Source organism: Lissotriton helveticus, chromosome 5_1, assembly GCF_964261635.1.
Source record: "Lissotriton helveticus chromosome 5_1, aLisHel1.1, whole genome shotgun sequence".
Classification (NCBI taxonomy): Eukaryota; Metazoa; Chordata; class Amphibia; order Caudata; family Salamandridae; genus Lissotriton; species Lissotriton helveticus.
In genome coordinates this window covers 787,332,464-787,353,648 of record NC_136065.1, presented here as the reverse complement: position 1 = coordinate 787,353,648, position 21,185 = coordinate 787,332,464, and positions in this window count along the sequence as shown.

The window sequence follows — 21,185 nt, the reverse complement described above, 5'->3', positions numbered from 1 at the left end:
GGCTGGTTTTTATGACCCAGCAAGTACGATACGTGTCGGGTACGCACCGTACGACCCTTTTTCTACGGGAGCTGAAAACAGCCGTAAAAGCAGAGTTCGTGCCAAAACAGGTACGGAATGGCCCCCCCGTATGGTGCGTACCCCCCATGATTGCAGGGGTACGCACCGTACCCCTGCGATCATGGGGTGTACGAGCCGTACCCCCATTGTACGATTGGTGTACAAGCCTTACCCCATGTACGATCGGTGTACGAGCCATACCCCCATTGTACGATCAGTGTACGAGCCGTACCCCATGTACGATCGGTGTACAAGCCGTACCCCCATTGTACGATCGGTGTACGAGCCGTACCCCATGTACGATCGGTGTACGAGCCGTACCCCCATTGTACGATCGGTGTACGAGCCGTACCCCATGTACGATCGGTGTACGAGCCGTACCCCATTGTACGATCAGTGTACGAGCCATACCCCATGTACGATCGGTGTACGAGCCGTACCCACATTGTACGATCCGTGTACAAGCCGTACCCCATGTACGCTCGGTGTACGAGCCGTACCCCCATTGTACGATCGGTCTACGAGCCGTACCCCCATTGTACGATCGGTGTACGAGCCGTACCCCATGTACGATCGGTGTACGAGCCGTACCCCATGTAAGATCGGTGTACGAGCCGTACCCCCATTGTACGATCGGTGTACGGCTCGTACACTGATCGTACAGTGGGGGTACGGCTCGTACACCGATCGTACAATGGGGGTACGGCTCGTACACCGATCGTACAATGGGGATACGGCTCGTACACCGATCGTACATGGGGTACGGCTCGTACACCGATCGTACAATGGGGGTACGGCTCGTACACCGATCGTACAATGGGGATACGGCTCGTACACCGATCGTACATGGGGTACAGCTCGTACACCGATCATACAATGGGGGTACGGCTCGTACACCCCATGATCGCAGGGGTACGGTGCGTACCCCTGCGATTATGGGGGGTACGGACCGTACAGTGTGTATGTGTTTGTGTGCTTTTCCGTACGACTCGCCCTTACCTGACGTGGACCGTACGAATTGCGTCCTCATACCCCGGTCCGGAGCGTACTCGTCGGGTCGTACGGCATGTGTACGAGTCGTACGGTATGTGTACGAGTCGTACGGTTCACGGTTTCAGCCTTGCAATACGTACGGATCGCGACGATTCAGACGGATTCACGGAATACGGATCGTACTTCGCGACTCGGACGGACGGGTACGATTCGTACGGAGAGGGCTCCGGATACAAATCGTACGGACGGTTTTTTTCCAAATTCGGAATCGACCTCCTAAATGTTGTTTAATAATCTGGAAACAGAGATCATTTTTTAGCGCCTAAAAAGGAGACATTATTTTTCATAATAGAGTGAATTATTGCAGGTTAGGAGGAATTAGGAAGGCCTTTTGCCTTTGTCAGCCTCAGAATGAGCAGAGGGTGGGGGCTAGTAGAGCTGCAGAGGCTTGCTCAAGTCGCGCTGAGGTGTTATCTTTAGTTTCCCTGTAAACAATGGAAGGAGGCTGTCATGTTGACATTTGTGACCTTTTAAATTAGGGCCTTGTCTCTGTGAAATGCAGAATGACCTTGCTAAACAGGCCTCTAAAGGGAGGGTTTTCTGGTTTCTCCATAAGAACAGTTGCTTTTATTTGACAGAAAATGAGGTATTGCATTAAGTTTTACACAGAAAATAAGAGGAAGCTCTTTATTCAAATTTTGAAGGCTACATGCCTAAGTGAGAACGATTTGCCAATTAAGAATTATTTTTCAAAGTGGAAATTGTGGCACAAAGCTAACATGGAGTGTCAGCGAAAGAATTTTAGTTTTAGTTTAATGTTGCAAGCTGACCGAAAAGATGGTAATTGTTAAGTAATGGAAATGTATTTTTGTGTCTGTTAATGTGTATCATGCTTTGTCTTCTGATTACAAGTAATAAAGGATATTTGTTTGTTGAGAGAAATGTCTCTCTTTTGTGTGTTGTATTTTTTTTTTGGCTTCTGCCCGCAGATCATTCATGGATTGTTCTGGGTGATTTTAAGGCTGACAAGACACGTAAGTTTGGTTGGTTGAAAAGAGATGTGTTTTTGCGTAACTCCTTTGGAAAGGAATGTTCAAGTGGTTTTCAAGTGACACTGTGATTGTCTTGCCAGCCGATCACGACTGACTAGTGATCAGCTGTCAAAAGGAGGGTAAGGAAAGTAAAAGTAAGTGTGAGGAAAGTAAGGGAAAGTGTGTAAAAGAAAGTGTAATTTTGATTTTAAACCTGACAAATTAAGAAGGCCTGAATAGTGGGTTTTGGGCTGCAGGTTCACAGTGCATAAAGTACAGGACTTGAAGTGTGTGCGTCACCGCTCATTCACATATGCTATTGTTTGTTTATGTTTTTTTTGTGCTTGATATACAGCACGTATATCTGATGGCTTGACATGTCCGTTTTGTGCGTTTTTTTGCATGTTTTTTGTTTTACGTTGCTGCTTATGATACTATTACAAGTTAACCTGTGTTGTGAAGGGATATACATGACGATGTGTATCCTGTACAACAGCTGGGTGAATTTGCGCTAAATTTCACAGATATGATATTTTTTCATCCCGTGAACAAGACAGACAACACTTCACCAGTGCATGTCAAATTTGGCTATAATGGTATTTGAACAAAAATAAAAAAAGATATACAGGAAACAAGGTTTCACCTACAGTTAGTCACGTTACTGCCCCCCCTTCCCTTAAGGAACAGGCAGCCCTAAATTTATGTATCCTGATTGGATGTAAGGATAAATTATAGATTTGTGACTCTTGTACATGGTGACCTAATTTTTATATTACATTAGTCAGTTTTGTTCTGCTTCCTAAATAGTGTATGGACTTGTACCATAAAGGAAACAAGGTTTAATTTTTTTCCCTGAAAAAGGGACCTGGAACATTAGCTGAGATTACCGTAAATGGTGTAGAAGCCAGCGGTACAGTTAACGTTCGTGAACTATTTTGATTTTTTATGTATCACCCCCACTCTTGGTGCTGTGTCACATGCCTGACTATCACCCAAGTAATTTCTTGTTCTTCCTATAGATTTTTCTTTCGTCACTTCTCCCCTGATTGATGTTGCATCATCCCTAGTAATTGGGGATGTTAGCTGTGTCCTAGTCCCATTTTCCCTTTTCCATATTCCTTTCACCAGTTAGCCTTCTTTTATTATTATTATTGTATTAGGTTCACACTTCCAGATTGCAGTAATGTACCAGAGACCCCCATGTTATGTATAAATCCCTTTTGTATAACAAGACTGGTTTTTAAGAATTTTCTTTGGGACTACCTCGATGTTTTCCAGTCTGACCGTCATGGTAGTGATGAACTGGTTAACTGACTCAATGCTATTATAAGACGAGTTTCCACATTTTGATCATTAGTCTGTGTATTGCACAGTGCACATAATGCACAGTTATTAAAAGGGAGGTATATACATGTCCCTGATAATCTGTATCATGCAATTTCTCTTTTGAGATGTTCTAGATACGGAATTTAGGAACACCTAGACTTAATCATTGAGAGAAAAAAAATATGTTTACCCCATTAGGCGATGTCATCATGCGTGAGGACATCCATTCAGATAGAATCCCTATGTCGCTATCTACCTTTAGATGGTAGAGGATATGCTCTCACATGGAAATGAATTGAAGAGGCTAGAGGCACTGTTTTGCCTACTACCTTTGTCTTTGTATTGCTTTTGAGAATGACAGTGTGTTCTAGACCAGAATTGTCTCATGGCGTATGGCCACTCCCTCGCAGATTGCAGACCACCTGCTTGCAATCCTCTTGTTAAAGACAAACTGTTTTTTTGTACTAAATTGAAGGTAACTAATAAATGTGTCCCATTTCCTACGTCACTAGGTTCTGCGGGATTAAGTCATAATAACCTGCGGACCTTTGATGAAAAGCTAATTCCCATCAGTGACAGTCCCAGCACCCAGAAAAGCAGCAAGGCTGGACAGCGATCACCAGCGCTCCATCCACGGTATCTCCAAAGAATCGTACTTGCTCCATCATACGACATTGCACATCACAGAACCAGTTTCAGTGCAAAAGAGCCAAAGAGAAGGATTCCAGGTATTTTGAGGTTTTAGTTTTTCATCTGTCATGTGCTGGTAACCTCTGACAGTAGGCAGTCCATTGAGCCCCTTGGCCTGAGTTTTGGCCACACACCACTTTCCTTTGCTCCAACGGAAAGGCAGTGCACCGGAGGATCCAAGACCGGCAAAAGGCACTACATTGTGGTACCTATGATTAAATGAAAGAGCAGCCCGAGCATCCTCTGACACTGAAAAGCGAGTGTTGGAGTCTGAAAGTGTTGCTGAGTATGAAAGCCTGTTGCTCTTTCCTGATTAATAGTACTTGGGTCTGCATGAGATGATCTGTGCCCATGATCAATGGAGAGCACACTATCTGTAGTGCCTGCCGCAGAGGAGAGATATTGGTGCACTGCCTTGAGACATTGAGACTTTCAAATAAGCTGCGAGTGTTTGCCAGGAGGGCACTCCAACAGATACTGAGAAGGACCATTTTCATGAAAGGCCTGAATGAAAAGGCCCATGCGGAAGAAAACAACAGAAGAGGATTTGATGAACAATAGAAGCCTGCCGGAGAGGCTTGGACGGACTCTGGGTACTTCCCATGCAATTGCATAAAATGGGTGTTAGGAGACTGATTTTTGCTGTTTTGCTGGCATTGTTTTAAAGTAGTATTCTGTTTAGTAAAAGCAGAATAAAGTCCATTCCCTGTGGAAGAGTATCCCTTTTCACCTCAGAGCATTGATGAGGATCACCACTGTTTCACCTGAACATATAATAAGTTACTGAAATGCATAGGAGCCATAAAAAAGTTACTAGATAATTTTAGGATTTGCTTTCTACTTAGAGTTGTGAAAAATGATAAATTTTGTTTGTAATAGTGGTCATTACTTTCTCCTGTTGTCCATATGTTCTTAATAACATGTTTTCTAGTATTTTTAAGCATGACGTTGTCTTTTGTGGGTTGGATTGTTTTTGGTACCCAATTGACATCTGTACCAACCTCCCAACCTATGTCTCTTCCTACTACTACTTCTTCGCATTCTTTCCATACTTTACCTGAACATGAACTGGTTAGGAGGTCAGAGTTTACTAATAATTCCTTTGTACAGCTTCTGCATCAACACCAGTTAGTAATGAACACCTCTCATTGTTGGGTGTGTGGTCTTATGCCACATACTACAGATAGAGGTATTCCCTATTTGGTTCTGTCATTTAGTTACAATGGGTCTGTATGGGCATATCAGACGATGTTTATTTATGCCAACGAAGTCTATCCCATGCGTTCCATGAAAGATAACTCGAGTAATAATGCCTTAGTGAAGGGAATAACGGATAATATTGACAACGATTCAGATACAGACTGAGTGATTACCTATGTAAGGGCAAAAGGAGGGGCTGAAGTTCTGTGAATTCTGAACCCGTGGGTTCCATTTTGTGTATGGCAGCCATTTTGTGGTTGCACTCACATAGGCCGATGATTGTGGCTGAACTAGTCTTGTAAGGACATGTACACCTTAGCTCGAGTTCATGCTGACTCCTGTTTGACCTGAGTGAACTAACCCTGTTGCCTGAAGCTGACCTTGTTAAACCAGTTCCTGCCCTTTAGCTGATCAAGATTAAGGATCAGAGCACAGAACATCATAACGTTTTACTGCACACAAACATGCCTTATCCTACTTCTATCTGTTTCTGTTTCTTCTTTTATGGTCTATTCACGATATGGGTTGTGGTCCTTCCTATTATGGGTTTGCCCGGCTTGTCTAAAGAAGAATGTTGGGTTTGTTCAATGATTGATTATGGGCCGGACAATTGTAAAATGGGTTTGCCGTTTGGCAGACCTTGCATGTCCATGTTAGGCATTTTTTGCATGCTTGCAAAAGCAAGGACTGCCCCTTACTTTTATGCTGAGTTTTGTAACCCTGAGCATATATAAGGCCTCTGTTCTCTGTACTCCTCAGACTACCTCATTCAGTTGCTACGGCTTCTGTGTGACGTGGCCTCACTTATTACATTTAATAAAGATGTCTTTTCATATTTTCAGCTTCCGTGCCATGTTCTTTTTTCTATTAGTAAGTATTCCCTGAGAATGAAGATTACAGTTCTTCACATGAAGGGAGTATAGGAAGAAATATCTGCTGATCAATCTTTAAGTAAACGTTTATACAGATTTAGCCTCCATGATATCTCACAAGGAGGTCAGAAGCTATGAAGCTTGTGACCGATTGTGATCTTCAAGCTTATTCAGTAAATCCCGGGCAATTATGTGGCTTATTTCATAATTATCATAATCATCATCACGCCAAAAAGTTCTTAAAAGCTATCCTGAAATTGAATACCTTACACATTTTGATTTGAATGACAAAGACATTTTGAAAACCAACATGTTGGACACATATTAACCAAACAGAAGTTCTTCATTTGAAAACCTATTGCTCTATGAAGTTGCTCATTTCTACTCATATCAAAATAATGTAGTAGAAGATATCAAACCTTGAACATTTTTAGTTCAAGAGATCAATGGATGTTTAATACGTCATTCTAATTCTACTCGTAATGCTGTGACAAAGGAGAAAAAAAATTCTACTATTTAGCACGTCTACCTCTATTGAAACCATGGCAGAAAGAGGAATAGATGATAGGACCCTTTGAATTCTATGAAGATGCTTTTCATGTATATAAAAATTACATTGCAGTTCCTCAATTAAGCACATATTGAGAATTGCTGGAACAAAAAATGAAGAAATACAATGCAATGCTGCAACAAGTAATAATACTTCCATATCCAGGACTGCTGACCCGCTCGGACAACTATTGATTGGTAATGAAGCTATGGTTTCAATGGAAGAGGTTGAAGATGTAATGGACTAAGTAAAAAATGACATTGAGAATTTGAATACTTAGGGCATCATTCTGATATTGGTCGGAGTTGCTTCCAACAGACATCGTCACGGTCTCGGGACCAACCATCCTCTGGTCGGCAGTCCAGACACAGCAATTACGATGGTTTCAAGCTCTCATTTCCCTATGGGAGCTTGTGCTGCAGTTGGAAACCGAACGCAGCACAAGCTCCCAAAGAGAAATGAGAGTCTCTGTTAAACCCTGACCGTGTGTCAGGCACTGCACAGTGCATGGATTAACAGGGGGGCGCACAGCAGGTGGCCCCCAACTGGAGACCGCAGTGGCATAGGGGTCCGGCTAGGGGCCCCGTAAATCACTTTCCCACAGGCTTTTCATGTCGGAAAGCCCAACATGAAAAGCCTGTTAGAAATCGACATCATAATCCTGACGGTGGAAACGTCATCCTCAAAGGATTACAATGCGATTCCGACCTGTCAGAAGCCAGCCGGAATGAACAGCCAGTTTACACTTCAACACATTCACTGTAATACGGCTGTTGGACTGTAAACCTTAGATGTTGATTGGAAATCCTTCGAACTGTGGTCGGAGGCTTTCTGACTGACATCATAATTGGGCTCTAAGTAAATTCCACAAAACAACAAATACAAAAAGATATAAAGCAGTCTGTAGATCATAGACTTCAACATGAAAATAGATTATGTGAATATTGTAGTTTTAAACCTACATTACAATATGTCAGCAGCCAAGCTGGAACAAGGAAAAACTTTCTTCTTAAAACAATTTAAATTAAGTGAAACTTAAAGCTGGCATTTGTACATTTGTAGATTGATGAAGTACTGTGAGTATCTTATATAAAGTCCTCTTTGGAGAGAAGCATGTCATTCTTTTGGGGACTTATTACAATTTACACTTGAAAAAGTGTACCAATTTTCGAAAAAAAGTTCTCAGGATCAAACTTGGAACTCTTTACGAATCATAGGCAATATGAATATTTGGTTGAATTTTATATATAGAGAACTCAAACAGAATATGAGGCAAGTTACTGAAGAATAATATGCCAAGATATTGCAAGACATTTACTTAGGCATTCTCACAATAGAAGCAAAGATTATACTAAAAGTATATTGTTTCCTAATCTTCATTCACCTGCTTAAGGAATGACTTTTCATCTTTCACAATCACAACTCGTACTTTGTTTAATGCCAGCTTTACAAGAATATGCTGAAATAAATAATGCAATGCTAGATCTGAAAAATTAAGAAATTGTACTTCTCTCTTGCATCTGAAAAAGATGAGGCATGATTCAGAGGACAATGTAAACAACATTAAATTACAAGCCACTTATATGTTTCTCAATAGATTCATAATGAAATGAAATGAATTACCAGCATTTGTAAAGTGCACAGCTACCTCCAGAGAGGTTTCACGGCGATGGGGGCTGTTGGGAAGATTAAGCAAGCTATTGCCCAGAGTCACAAGGTGCTAGGCTAACCTGCTGCCTGTGCGGGGGATTGAACCATGAGCCCCGGTGTTCTGGAGTCAGCCGCCCTGGCTGTTGCACCACACCTCTTCCATAACAGTCCCCGATAATTAGGATATGGAGGTGTTTTCCAGTTAAGTTGATGATTAAGTGCACAGTGTGCAGTCACGCCTAAGTTCTTCGAGTATAGGGGGACCCCAGACAAGGGTAGTTTCTACAAAGCTTCCTGGCCGGACCGTTATTAAACCAACACCCCAGGCTCCCCCGATATCCTGCTGTGTCCTTTGAGTATATGCTTGCTATTTCTGCTATTTTCAGCTGCAGACAGGAATCTTACCAGATGGCAATTTAACTGTACATCCTTGACAGCAAAGCAGGCCAATACTGCCTGGCTGCAGTTACAGATTTCTTTGTGATTGAAGAGAAGCCATAACAGTGCTCTGCATTCACTCATTCGTTCTTTGCATATACATTGCAAATGGAGTATATCTTCTCTTCCTTCTCAAACATGGCAGCAAGATCTTCCTGAAGAGAGTTTCCAAGGTGGAAGGTGGAACAAGGAGGGGAGAAGGCGATTCCTTAGAAACTTCTCCTTTTTGGTTTTAGTGACCCTATGCCTAGGTAATGCTTTTGTACCGCCTTGGTGTAGCTGTGTAGAGTGAACCATCCATGCTCCCTACCAGATTGTACTGCTTTGTCCTCTACCAGGAAAACTCATTTGAAAATTTGGTTGACTAGATGTTCACAGCTGTCATGTGACCCTGAGGTCTAATTGGTCAATTGAATCTTGTGGATAGGTCCTTGCTGCACTCTTTTCCTTAGTTGACAGTTCGGTCCATAAGTGAGCATTTAGGGTCCCTGTCTCTGTTGCTTGGAACCACAGAACATCAGTATGTAGAGACTAGGTCACTCTACCACCTTAGTGTCCATGAGTCCATGTCCAATTTGCTAAAGTGCCTCACTTGCCCTCCTAACCTAACCGGAAAAACAAGTGAATTGGCACCCCCAGAATACCCCACTGTCTACACACTCCAGGGTCGCGGTAACAGGACACATCCTTTCACTCTCTTACTCGTACTTGTTCACAATGAGATAACCAGAAGACACGAAACAAGTTTAGAATATTTATTCAAACTATTGTGCTCTGAAATGCAGAATATGTGTCACAATTAGAAAACAAATGCATCATGAAAAATCAGTTAGCATGGTTAATAACCCATATATCATGAAATTCACTGTCATTTTAAAGACCAGAGTAACCTACCCCCCTCCCTTGCTATTAAGGCTAAATGATTATATAAAAGATCTTTAGGATTACCGGCAGGCCCCGTATCTTAGAATACACGGATGGACGCTCTACATCTCATCAGACACAGTGCTCTTGTCTCAGAACTCTCATTCCATGTATCTGTTTGTGGCTCATGTACTCATCTATATGATAGGACATGTGTGTGCATAAACAACTGCTGCATTCTTGTGTTATCTCTAGGTGCTCATGCCTGACCAGAAATAATGACAAGGGAAATTCTTGTTTGACCTACTTGGTGCTGCTCAGATTAAATTCCAGGAAAAGAACAGAACACGAAAACATATGCAGGTTCCATGTGAAAGTACAATGTAGCACAAAGGCAAGCATGCTTATATAGTAACATGTGCAAAGGAAAATGAAGCCTACAATCTGTACAGTTAGGCTAACATAGGGAAGGCGGGCGTGTCCAGAGGAACATGACGGCTGGCTAACGCCGTCCGCGGGCGCTCTGACCTGGCCGGTGATCTCCCGAGGTGAAATGCGGAACATAGTGGCAACCTATACGGTGAGCGGGTAACTATAACCCCCCCCCTCACCTGTGGTCCCATCCTAAAACTTTGGCGTTTTTCTTTTTTTTTTTCATTTGTGTCCCCCTTCCTTCGCTACTGAGCGGCTCCAAAGGCCCCGAGGAGTTCCGACCGGCTCCGCCTGCACCGCTTGCACTGTTTGCCTTTCTGTTTTCCTGGCGGCTCTGACGAGTGAGCGAATGAACGTCTGGCATTAGGACCCCGTGGCTCACCGAGGCTCACCGAGGTTTCCGGTTTTCGGCTCCGATGGTGTTTGCAGCTACAGCTTCAGCTAACGGCGAGTCCTCTGGAGTAGTGGTGAGAGTGTCGGGGGGTGCTCTTCTAGTAAAGGTGACAGCGCGGTAATTAAGGACATATATGGCATAAGTGATATAAATGAGATACAGCCGCAGCCACAGTTTCATTTGAGAACACAAGTACATTCAAAGGTCCCTGTATTGGAACATGAGGGCTGGCTTTTCGGTCGTGCCAAGTCTTGGTATGGTGTCAGGCTGGTGCTTGCGAGGGGCAGCTATCGCAGGTCTGCTGGAGCATGTTCTTTAAGATCTGATAAAACAGAGGGGGGTAGTGTTCTGGGGGCTTGCGGAGGAAATTACCGTGAGAATGATATATTGGCAGGACATTTTGATTTCGGGCAACAGTTAAGTGAACTCACTAGTATACCCCCCGTGCTGAGCCTGCCTGCACCTTTCCGCGACTGGAACAGCGGGAAGGGATGAGCTCGAATATTTCGCAATTTCCTAGCCCACAGCGTACTGCTCACCTTGGAAAACTAGGGGATTTTACTTCATTACCAGAGAAAAGCAGTAAGGACCCAGCAACTATATCCCCGGCTTCTAAAGCCTCTACGGTTTCTAGAGTAGGGGGCACCAGGAACAGATACCAGCTCAGGTCAAACTCGGAGCTATATAAGGTGGGTCCCCACGCAGCAGGCGCCTTATTCGAACCGGAGATAGTTGCTTCGTCCCCTAAGGGGCGGAAGAAGCAGAAGAAGGGAAAAATCTCAAAAGCTGGGCCGGGTGAGCCGAAGCTGAGGGTGCAAAAGAACCTGCCTCTCCGAGGTAAACCGACCCCTTCCTTAAAATCTTATTTTAAAATCTTGGAGCAGGCAATGGACTCTAAGGGAGGCAGTTCACCTCCTTCCTCTACTCCATCCAAGTCTACACTAAAGTCTATACCAGAGAGTGCTCCGAGCGTGACACAACCCCCTCAACTCCCAGTCCAACCATCAAAGGATTTAATTTCCTCCATACAATCCCCTGCCGCTGTTGTTATGGCCCAAGGGGGGATACCTTTAACCAACAGATATTCTGCTTTGGAGTGCGATGGGGGAACAGACGAGGTTCCGCTTCTAGACGAGGAAGCACCACAGTTGATAACTGATCGCTTTGCTGGCCCTGGGCTCTCTCAAGTAGAGACTTTATTGCTCACTATGAGGGAGGACATGCTGTCTAAATTTCTAATTTCTGAGGCAAATCAGAAGAGTATACACGAACAATGCGTAAACTTGGAGGCTAAACTGGATGAAGTGTCGAAGCGAACGGGAGTATTGGAAGAAGAGCTGTCTCTGCTTAAGGGGGCTTCTCAGCGGCAAGAGAAAGACCTCGAGGCTCTCAGATTGCAAAACAAAAACCTCCAAATGGATGTAGAGAGACTCGAGATACACTCCAGAAGGAATAATCAGAAATTTTTACAAATTCCTGAGGGAGCTGAGAAAGGAGATGTTAAACTATTTATTTGCAATCTGCTTAGAGATGGGGTACTAAAAGATAGGCCGGACATAGACCTAGAGGCCGAAATTCAGAGAGCCCACAGGGACCCCTACAGGCTTCATAAGGAGAGGAAGGCGCCCAGAAAAATCCTGGTGAATTTCCTTACCTTTACAGTTAAGGAGCTAATTTTGAGTAGAGCACTATCTGATTCAACTCTCCAGGTAGATTCCACCAAATACCTAATTAGGTCAGATGTTGGGAAGGCCACAGCTCAAAGACAGTGGGAGCTGGGGAATAGAATGCCAGACCTGAGGAGCCTGGGTGCCCAGGTTCAAATGAAATTCCCTGCATTTTTAAAAGTTGTTTGGAGGAATAAGACTCACAACTTTCTATCACCGCATGAAGTTGATTCCTTCATAACTTTAATAAGAGAGACCCCTTAGTTGAATTTCCTAGTGTCTTTCAATTTAGAAGAAACAAAAAGACCTAATTGGAGAGAGAGGCGGAATGCACATGGGTGAGGGAATTTAGGATAAGGAACAGGGGTAAGAGTGGGGGAAATAAAAGAAATATAAATAAAATAAAAATAAATTCACATACATATTGCATGGAAAATTAAAAAAAAAAAAGAAGGAAAAAAATATATAAATAAATATAAATAAAAAATCGTTTTTTCTTCACTAGTTGGTAGATATGATAAGGCACTCGTCTCATATATGGGTGCCCGTTTTTTTTTTTTTGAGTAACTGTCGGGAGTGATCTAGGTCAGATCACGGGAGCCCTAACAGGCGACAAGATCGCCAGAGTAGGTATGGGAGGGGTTCCTCAAGGGAGGTGGGTGACTTGTAGGGTGGTAGGGGAAAAAGGGGAAAAAATAAATTCTCATATACATTTGTATATTAAAGAATACACTGGTTATGGAAGGGAGCGGGGCTTGGGGAGACAGATAGTACGGTCAATATGAATGACAAAATCAAGTTTATCAGTTGGAACGTGAATGGTCTAAGAGATAAGAGGAAATTCTCAAGGGTTAAGGAATTTTTATTTAAGACAGGGGCTCAGGTGTGTTTGCTGGAAGAGACCCACTTAGAGAGAAGGGAGTGTGAGTCCGGGCTGGGAAAGTGTAGGTGGGTTCAAGAAATCTTATGTTCTGACCAGAACGGTAGTACGAGAGGGGTGGCAATTTTGATTCGAGCTAACGCAGGTATCAAGGTGGTAAAATATGAAACTGATCGGTCAGGAAGGTGGTTGGTGGCGTCCTTACAATATCACACTATTCCTTTTGTATGTGCTGTATACTACGGCCCTAATCAAGACCTCCCAGGGGCACTCCTGAAGCTTTGAGCAACTCTTCTAGATTATTCAGGGCCTGTCATTTTACGGGGCGATTTCAATTTGATTTTGGACGATAAGCTGGACCGTACATCCAGAGTTAAATTCTCGCCCCCAGTGAAATCCCGGAGAGAGCTCAAAAATCTAGTCAAAGACTATAATCTTATAGATGTCTGGAGAGTTAGAAATAGCACAGAGAGAGACTTCTCTTTTTATAGTCATAGGCATGGCCACCATTCTAGCATCGATTTCTTTCTCATCGATCAGGCGCTCCTTGCAGCCGTTGATATGACCGAATATACCCCAGCCATTTTACCGGACCATTCATCAGTGGAGTTAGTAATACATTTTAAAGCAAAAGAATTGCAGAGGAGATGGACTTTGGACAGGGCTATGTTACTAGAAGATGGGTCGAGAATGGAATTGATAAACTTGACTGAGGATTTCTTTAAAAATAACTCTGGTTCTGCGACTCAACAAGTGGTTTGGGAAACATTTAAAGCCTTTATGCGAGGAATGCTGACCACTTTGTCAATTGGGAAGAATAGGAGGAGTAAAAAGGAGAAGGAAGAAAAGCTCAGTAAAATCAATTCGAAAGAGGTGGAATTTCAAGTAGCCTCAGCCAACCAATCCAGCATGAAATCCCTCTTACAAAAAGAGCTAGATGGCCTGAGGGCAGACTATCAAGCGGGCCTGGATAAGGTCCTCAAAAGAAGATGGGACGCCAGCAAACTCCAAAATTTTTCATATGGGGAGAAATGTGGCCGCCTTCTAGCCTGGAAATCTCGGATGGACAGAAATAAAAGTCAGATTATTAGTTTAACTCGGGAAAGCTCGGGCATAGTTACAAACGATGACGAGCAAATCAGGGAGGAGGCTGAATCTTTTTTCAAAACATTATATACTGCCAAAATAAATCAATCCCCCCAGCTATTAGAAAACTGGTTGAGCAAGATACAGCTTCCCTGTCTGTCCGATGAGAATTATAGCTATCTTTCCTCGGATATAAATGAGGGGGAGGTAAGAGCCCAGCTGAAGAAAATGGCGAATGGAAAGGCAGCTGGGCCCGATGGTCTCCCCGTAGAAATCTATAGGATAGTTATAGACCAAATTGTGCCTACCCTTACAATCCTGTGCAATACAATCTTTTCAGGGGGGGAGAATGCGCCTGATTCATGGGTAACCTTAATCTTGAAACCAAATAAGGATCCCTTAAAAATAGAATCCTATAGGCCAGTCTCGCTGTTAAACACAGACTATAAGGTTTTCGCTGGGGTGTTGGCAGCCAGACTGGCCAGAATAATCAAGACAATTGTCCACCATGATCAAAGGGGCTTTATCCCCGATAGACAATTAAATGAATTGATTTGGGAGGGTCACACACTGGTAGAGCCTACCTCCTGCTTGCCGAGGCTCCACAGAGGCGTGCAGCCTCCCCCATCGTCAGCGCGCAGCGCCAGGAGGCGCATAAAGTAGCAACCACTTCCTCGTCCCGCGAGGACGCGCGCGGGACGCGCCGGGCGAAGCCCGGGCAAAGGGCGGGCCCTCTGTGGCCCTCAAAGGACATCAGAGGCCGGGCGGGCCACCCCCCTAAGTGTTATATCAGGTGAGCCGGTGATCTTCACCATGGGGAAACGTAATACTAATCCTATAATGCCTAGCCCTGTAGACCACTCTGCCTCGCAGCCCTCTTTTGATAGCTTATTGGAGAATGCCCTTACCATGGTTACCAACGAAATAGCTAACACAGAAAGGAGAATGTCACTGGGCTGCAGTACCAGTACCAGCCACCCGCTGTCATTACAAGTAAGCCCTACCAACATACCACCGCTTTCGCCTGTAATTACCATCTTGAAGCCTGCTACTGAGGCCACTCCGCTGGAAGCGTTATCTGGGGGAATAGCTCTGTTTTAATCACTGACTCCCAGCCTGACTCTATTGCACAGCCTGTTATCGTCACTCCCTCCCCAAGTAACAATACTGCCGAAGGGAAAAGGAAAAGGGGTCCCTCAAAAGCTACAACTAATAAGAGGAAGCCACCTGTCCGTAACAAAAATCAACCAACTCCCCAGAGCATGTGGACTAGAGGGAAGCAACAACAATTGGGGGGCGATCCAGCTAATAAAGAAAGTCTGCAATCTGCTGAGGAGGCCGTTCCCCTAACCATTCCCAATGGCGAGCCCAACACAGTGGGCACACAGACTGAGTTTTTAACTGAAAGCATTATTCAACTTAAGCCCAATGGGAATTTCATTGAGACTATCGTCTATACTATTTTTAAACAATTGGAAAGTCAACTGATCAAACAATTTATTACTGTTTTTAAAAGACTTGTTAGAAAATCTTGTAAAAAAGGAGGATGTTAAAAGGAAAGGGGTGATTAGCCTAGATCAAATGAGGGGCGATCGTCTACTGAAAGACTTAGAGTCTGTCAGTAAGGCTATCTTGTGTGGTGGACCTACCATTAGCTGTAGTTCGACATCTAAGGGCGGGCCAAAAACCACTGGTTGTACCTCCACACCCAACATCTCATCTAATTGTGACACCGGAGTGCAAATTCAACCCGCCCCAAACGCTAAGCCCACTCCTCTTACAGCTGCTGGCCCTTCCCATATTACTACTACTATTGCCAGCAACACACGAAAAGAGGGCCCTACCTCTAAAAACACTACTGCGAAAACGGTGGCCTCTAGTAGTAGTAATGGTGGCAGGGGACAATTGGCTGTCAGCCGACCCACAAAACACCAGGAACCTGCCCTCCATCTTCCTCCTGACGCCTGCCCATATGTTTTAGTATTGGCAGGCGTTCCATCACTTAAGGATGGACAAAGTGAATCATGGGTTCAGTTGCACAATATGTGCATTGACTGGCTGACAAAACATAAGGGGGTAGACCATATTATCTCAAAAGAAATTTTGTCTGCACGCAGTTAGTTGGGTGGGTCCCCTATGTAAGAACTTTGATGGGGATTGTATTGTAATTAATTTTAGACATCCCGGCACTGCAAAATTTATTCTTAACAATAACAATATTTACCCGGGGCCATCTACTGTTGTTACTTCATTACCCTTGAGCTACTTTTATAGGCCCATACCAAGACCATTCCAGCAAACCCCACCGCCTTTCCTACTCTATAATAGATTTTCTGTATTAGCCGACACAGGCAGATTGGACTGACCATCAGCCATCGCAACTGACATCGCAGCCAATGATCATACTAAGATGCATGTCACTGCAAGGGATTTGTTAATATGTCCCATTGCAACAGCGTCCAATTCTCCTAGTAGGCCCTGTGCGATATCTGATACTACAACTAGTGCTCAGGGCCACACCTCTCCCCTATTGTTGGATGAGCTTTCCATCTTGAGTTGGAATATTGCTGGCCTCAACGCAAAAACGAAAATTAAGGCCTGGACTGATTGGGTATCCAACTTTGATGTTTTAATGATGCAGGAAACCTGGTGTACGAGCTCTTTGCTCCTTGAAGGATATAGTTGCCATAACCTTATTGTACCTTCTCCGCCTATGGGTCGCCCTAGCGGGGGCCTATCCATCTGGGTTCAAATTAGTGCCGCTGCTAAAACTGAATTACTGCAGACAAATAACAGTAACTTCATGGCGCTGAGATATATTGGTAGATTAAGGGTATGTTTTGTTAATTTCTACAACAATGATTTCTTAACCCATCCTAACCCCAATTTCAAAAAATTGTTTGAATTTATTGACGAAGTTGTGGAGGGACAAAAATATGGCAGGTTTGACGGCATTTGTATAGGAGGTGATTTTAACGCACATATTTACCCTAGAACCCTACCTTGCAAAAGAGGAGATGAATTAGTAAACTTGTTAGCTACTCTTGATTTAGCTAATGTAATGGAGACAGATAATGCACCAATTCCCACCTATATTGGCCATGGGAGTTCAACCACCATCGACTATGTATTCACCTCTTCTCTTCTTGGGGATCTTTTATTAAAATCAAAGGTTGTTAGAACTACATACAGCGACCATTACCCAATTTTAGTTTGCTTCAAATCCATCAAAAAACATGGGAAGATAAGAGAAATTGGGCCAAAAAACCTAATGGCATCAACAGATAGGCTAAGGGTGACTTGGAAGGGTATGGATAACCAGGGCGTTTTAGCCCGTGTTATCAAAAAACACCCCACATTAGCCCCGGGTTGCCTTTCCACTGACAGCCCTAGGTCTGAAGTTGTTAATTAATTCTGTGAACTTTGTAAGGCCATAAAAAAGGAAATCTCCAAACCTGTCCCAACTAACAATAATATTAATCCAAGGTGGTTTGACACCTCTTGCTCCAAAGCCAACCGGGAACTTAGGGCCGCCCTCTCAGCTGAACCTCGTGACCCGGCCCTGGTAAGGACTCTGAGATCTACTTATAAACTCACCTTAAAAATCAGATCTGAAGAGTTACTAAAAGACCACTGGGATTCCCTTGTTCGCACAGCAGCCTTAAAGGATGTAGCCGGGTTCTGGAGGGCGGTTAAAGACTTAAGATCACTGGGCTCTAACATCACGCCTATAAACTGTAACATAACAGGGGATGCGTGGGTCGATCATTTTTCAAAGATCTACGATGCGTCTGGCGACCCCCCAGAATCTGTTTTTGCAGTTAGGCCCATGCACATCACACTATCAGAGGTGGAGGATGCTATTATTGAAAGTGCTGGGAATAAGGCCCCCGAACCCGATGGCTTATCCATCGATCAAATTAAATCTGAACCTGACTTTTGGGCACCCCTGCTATGCAATGTTTTTAATAACTTATCTTACACTTCTCTCCCGGTAACATGGTCGAATAGCACCATTGTGCCAATTTTTAAAAAAGGTGAAAGACTTGATCCTGGGTGTTACCGCCCGATATCGTTAATTGATAACACATTAAAGGTTCTAGGCAGGGTCCTTTTCAATAGAATCAGAACCTGGGCGGAAGAAAATACCATCTTACACCCGTGCCAGTTAGGTTTCAGAAGTAAATTGGGCACGGTGGAGCAATGTCTAAACCTAAACCTGCTTATGGCCAAATATACAATTGCCAAAAAATCCCCTCTATATTTTGGGTTTATGGACTTAAGTTCGGCTTTTGATTTTGTAAATCGTTCCCGCTTATGGTTAGTTCTGTTGAATTATGGTTTGGATGAATCTTTGGTTTATTTTTTGGCCCATCTTCATAGCAATTTGAAAGCCCGCGTTCGAATGACATTTTAATTGGCAGGGGGGTCAGACAGGGTTGTGTTCTTGCCCCCCTGCTTTTTATTTTGTACATAAATGAATTAACTAGTTCTCTGAGTAACCTTACTAAAGATGTTCCACAAGTAAATGGCAAACCCATTCCTGCACTTCTCTACGCGGATGATGCGGTCCTTATGGCCCGCACCCCCAAAGCACTGCGTATTTTAATATCTGTCTTCGTCTCATATATGGCAGACTTGGGCCTATGTACCAATTTAAAAAAATCTTTTATAATGACATGTGGCCCAATAAGCTATAAAATAACACAGATCTTGTCAGGGGACAATATTTTAAAAAGCACTTGCACTTTCCCCTACCGTGGCTTGCTATTTTCTAATACCGGATCCTGGCAGCCTCATGTTGCCCACGGAAGGAATAAAATGAGTAAAGCCATAAAGTCTCTAATCTGCCTCCGCCAACCCACCCAGGCAGACGTGATTTTATCACTGTTACAAATATATATAACACAGTGTCTACCCATAGGTACCTACGGTGCTGAGGTGTGGGGTTATTCGAATTGTAACCAACTACAGATCGAAGAAAACAGATTTTGCCGGAAGATCCTGGCGGGGGTCATAACAGCCCCAACATATGTGTGCCACAGGGAATTAAACCTCCACTACATAGAGGATTTCATAAGATCCAGACCTGCCCTTTTCTGGATAAAAATATGGAGAAATCCTGCCGCCTCTCTCTCTCGTGACATTGTCACAGACTGCCTAAAATGTGATAGGGCTGACCAAATACCATGGCTTAGGGCTGTGGAAAAAAGTCTTACAAGTGTGGGGCAGGGGCATCTTTCTCCCCCCCCCCAATTAATTGACTGTTTACATAAGAATCTAATAAAAAGTGCCTTTTATGATTCTTACCGTAAAGAGAGAGAAAGGGGTGATTCTGTAAAACCATCTACAATAAGATATACTTCACTCATGGAGCCATGTGATAAGCCGCACGCCCTGCCCCAGAGTTATCTCCGCCTAAAGTTAGGCAGGTGGAACAGGAGCCTGCTATTTCGGTTTAGAGATGGAAGCATTATAAACCTACTCTGCTTCCCATTAGGCTATAACAAACATTTGGAAAATTTAAGCTGTCCTTGTAATCTTGGTGGAAAACAAAGCTTGCTCCATTTTACCTTTTTCTGTGGTTTTTATGCAACGTACACTAAGCACTTTTTAATACCATACTGCAGGAAATATGCTTTGAAGGATTTTTAATTAGCTTTTAATGACCTAATGAAGCTAAAGACGGACAAAGCTACTTTTAGAGTGATTGTTACTTCTAGAGTAGTGGTAGATTATACTAGGTTTCTGGCGCCACTGGGAATGTTACACTTATCTAGTATATACGTAGTTGGGTAATAATTATAACGGTGCTAAAAGGAGAAGAGAACCACTTCCCTCTTCTAGTTAGGCTAAGCCACAGACGTTTGTTGCTCCCTAGCACACGTAAGGTATTTTACACAGTCAAATACAGGTGTTTTCACATTACAGTTCATACAGCAATCCAATAACAAATTTTTTATTGGATTGCTGTATGAACTGTAATGTGAAAACACCTGCATTTGACTGTGTAAAATACCTTACGTGTGCTAGGGAGCAACAAACTACTTTTAGAGTGAGTTGCTTTCTTAAAGCTGTTGTCCGGTCCCGCGCTTCCCTGTCTATCGAGTAAGAAAATTCGCACCATGCACTTTTTGCACATTTGCACATTGTATATTTGTATTACGCGGTTGCCTCCCGTTAGACATGAACAAGTTATTCGTTGCTATGAATTTGTAATTCTAAGGTTGCTATTTGTATATTTTTGCTGCGCTATTAACTCTTTTACTGATTAACTTGCATTGCGTTATTTGCACATTGCATATTTTGCACTAGCGGTCGCTCTTTTGCACATGATAAAGCCATGCTATTGTTATGAATTTTAAACTGTATAGGAGTTAAATGCTTATATTTTATTTTGTACAATCATGCTTTGTCGTTGTGTTTGAAATGTACTTTTATGGATGTTCTACAATCCGAATAAAGATCTTTTGACTTGACTTGATGAATTGACATTTCAGGCCATCGCAGCGGTAGATGTCGCTGTCAGCAAAAAGCTTCCTTTGACATTGGCAGCAGTTGATGCTGCCAAGGCGTTCAATCAGGTGGACTGGCTATACTTATGGAGGGTTCTGGTTGCCTTTGGATTTCCAAATAACTTCATAACTGCAATCAGGTCTCTTTACCGTTCTCCACGGGCACAGATATTAATCAATGGTTTCTTAACCAACTGGGTATCAATAGCTCGTGGGACTAGACAGGGCTGTCCACTGTCACCTTTGTTGTTTGATTTGTACATAGAGCCTTTTGTTTGTTTGCTTAGATCTGATTTTGCATTTAATCCTTTTATGATTTCTGACCTCGAATTGAAATTTGCTTTATATGCAGACGACCTTCTTATGTTCACCTCAAACCCAGGGGTCGCCCTGCCCAGAATGATTGCCCTAGCTGAAGAATTTGGGGAGGTCTCCGGTTATTCCATTAATAAGGACAAAACCGAAATTATGGAGTGGAACCAAGAGGTTAGCACGGTGGGAGTAAAGTCAAAAATGAGGTACCTGGGGGTCCTTTTG